Here is a 3,025-nt window from a genome sequence, read left to right on the forward strand (position 1 = left end):
TAGCACATACAAAAAAGTGAATTCTACTGAACTTTTCAAGAGATTTAGTTCTTAGAAATGTGGAGAAGTTCCAGTGTGTATGCTGTGTGTCTGACGCTCGAAGGACAGGAAGAAGAAAACCAGATGCATTTCCTGTGGACCAGACCCTATTCTCAGCACCGTCCACATGTTTACAGCATTAATCCTCCTCACAGCCCTATGAGGTAGGCTCTATTGTGAGCATTCCCATGATGCTGATGAGGCAACTGAGACACACAGGTGTCCAATGGCTTATCCAAGCAGCAAGTTTGCCAGATGGTTGCAAAGTGGCAAAGCTGGTTGCAAGTTGCAAAATGTGATACCACCATTTCGTTACACGGAAAGAAATTTCGAGTACCTAGGTGCTCAGTTAATCAAAGTCTCTAACCTAGGAAACCCTAGGTAAGTATCATCACCTTCTAGTTTACAGATGAGAAAACTGCAACTCAAAACAAAACAAAAAAAACTATGTGACTTGGCAGCATCACAGAGCTAGCAAGCCAGGTTTCGAATGCTGACATGGGATTCCACCTTGTGAGGTGGCTCAGGAACAGAAAGAGATGAGAGATGAGAAGCCGTGGCTGCTTTCGGCACAAGGGTCCCAGCCCAGGCACATGGCTGGAAGCAGAAGTCAACGTATCTGTGCAGGCCACCTTCTGGCCAGCAACACTTCTCTATCTTCGTGCCCATGACCTAGTTTCACTCACCTGGTAGCTCTATGGCCTATTTCTTTCTTAAGAATTATTTCATAACTCTTGCAAGTAACTGGGACATGCTGAGCACAGCATCCGTGAGCTTGGAGACGGGAAAAAACAAAACAAAACAACAACCCAACAACATTCCTTCAAATGTGTGGGGCAATATTTGCCATCCAGTAGAAAGACCGAAAGGAAAATTAAGAAGAGTCTTGAGGGGCACCTGGGTGGCTCAGTGAGTTAGGACCTCTGCCTTTGGTTCAGGTCGTGATCCCAGGGTCCTGGGATCAAGCCCTGCATCGGGTTTTCTGCTCAGCGCAAAGCCTGCTTCCTCCTCTCTCTCTGCCTGCCTCTCTGGCTACTTGTGATCTCTGTCAAATAAATAAATAAAATCTTAAAAAATAATAAAAAAGTCTTGAACCACCCTTTCCCGTATGTTCAGGTTGGTTTCTTTTTTATAGCAGCTGCCCTAACTCACAGGCGATGGGGCCCTGGATTGCTGGACCATCTTTTCAGTGGGACCCTCTGCACATGGAAAGTTCAAAACTTACTAGGATTAAGTCCTTCTTGAGTCTGCTGTGAGTATTGCATCGTAAGTACCCAAGCTGGTTCCCTAGTGCCAATAAAATCCACTGTCCACGTAGGGTCCCAGAGCTAAAATCCAGGAAAGAGTGAGTTAAATGTTGGGAAGGGATGTAGATGTGTTATTTAGGCAACGCAGTTCACTACTTTTGGGAAGGTGGAGCCATAAAATGCTGTGATAAAGGGGCTGCCTGTATAATCAAATGGACAGAATCACAGGTGAAAGCTTTCTTTCTCTCTCCCCTTTGTGCCAAGCCAAACCTGCTGGTACTGGTGTTTCCTCCTCCTCCTCCTCCTCCTCCTCCTCCTCCTCCTCATCCTCCTCCTTCTTCTTCTTTTTCTTCTTCTTTTTTCTTTTTTTGCAACAGGACTTGGGTACTTGGCTGGTTTTCATCTCCTTTCCCACAGGCCTCCTACTTTACTCCTTGGGATTCCTTAACATCAACTCCACCCAATGGCCTCATTCTCCAGAAACAAAACCACAAGGCCTAAGGATTTTGCAGAACATGGGATTACAAACAGAGCAAATATAGGGAAGTTAAACATCCTACAGATTTCTTACAGATCCGGTCCTTTGTCTTCAGCTCCCAGCTCCCTCTCAAATGCCGACCAGAAGTCCCACTAGGGACTACAGGACTCAACCCTGAAGGGGCGGCTCGCCCACTGTTCACTCTTCTGACCTGACTTCCACCCTAGAAAATCTTCCCAAAATACAAATCATGAGACTGAGGCGCTGCCTACTGTGCTACGGAGGCACCTTTAACATAAAATCAGAACGTACCCGGCCTACACCTGCCCCCCATTTCCCCTCCCTGCAAAACCCTCCCTTGTCATCCCATTGTGATTAGAGTCCCTCGGGGCTCCTTACCTGGAACTCTGGGTCCTCCGTGATCTGGTCTCCGCTTCCCCAGCCTCGTCTCTATCACTTTCCTGTTCATCCTGTGCTCCAGCTCCGTCTAGTCCTCTTGCTGTGCTTTGAACAGCTCCAAGTCTCTCCACCTCAGGAGCTTTGCACTGGCTACTCCTTCTCCTGAGAACGCCCCCATCTGTAAAGCTGGCTCCTTCTCATCTTGTGATCTCAGCTGAATGTCACCTCCTCAGAGAGGCCTTCCTGGATCACTTTCTTTGAAGGGGGACTCCCTCATCCCAGCCATTCCATTCTTTACCACATTTCCCTCTTTTGTTTTCTTCAAAACCCTTAACCACTCTCAGGAACAATCTTGCTTATTCATGTGTTTGTCTCTTGATTGTCTGCCACCATCCACCGCTAAGCAGGAAACTCCATATGAGGGCAAAGACCAGGTCTGTCCCACTCCCTGTTGTCTCTCCAGAAGCAAACAGAGCACGTGGGGGCCCGCAAATATTTGTAAAACAAATATTTGGAACACATTGTGGAACATATTATGTTATTTCACCTGCCACCAGTTTGTTAACTGGACTCACCATTTCGTGTCAATTGCCTCTTATCCCAAGAAGCCATTGTTGACCCTGACCTTTATATCACACTCTGGGTTACCAGAACTGCCGTCATTTGTTTTTTAAGCCACCCACGTTTAAAGGCCATGTGCCAGGTGCTGTGTTAGGCAGTAATTTCACCAAGTCAAAGGAGACATGGTTCCTGCCTTCAAAAAGCTTCTAATCTAATGGAAAGGCAGGAAGTAAGGGTGATCCCTCAAGGATGCTCTGGTAGAAGAAAGAAAAACAGACAAGAGGAGCATCTCAAGCAGACT

The 3,025-nt window shown here is 46.8% G+C and overlaps 1 long non-coding RNA gene across 1 annotated transcript; it reads right to left on the reverse strand.

The window, feature by feature from the left end:
- Positions 1–1,651: 1,651 nt before the first annotated feature.
- Positions 1,652–2,523, reverse strand: LOC116575319. The gene is made up of 2 exons (XR_004279708.1): positions 2,164–2,523; positions 1,652–1,783 (listed from the first exon to the last, which is right to left on the reverse strand). It is a non-coding gene; the product is annotated as an uncharacterized LOC116575319 (long non-coding RNA).
- Between the last annotated feature and the right edge of the window lie 502 nt (positions 2,524–3,025).

Source organism: Mustela erminea, chromosome 16 (assembly GCF_009829155.1).
Source record: "Mustela erminea isolate mMusErm1 chromosome 16, mMusErm1.Pri, whole genome shotgun sequence".
Classification (NCBI taxonomy): domain Eukaryota; kingdom Metazoa; phylum Chordata; class Mammalia; order Carnivora; family Mustelidae; genus Mustela; species Mustela erminea.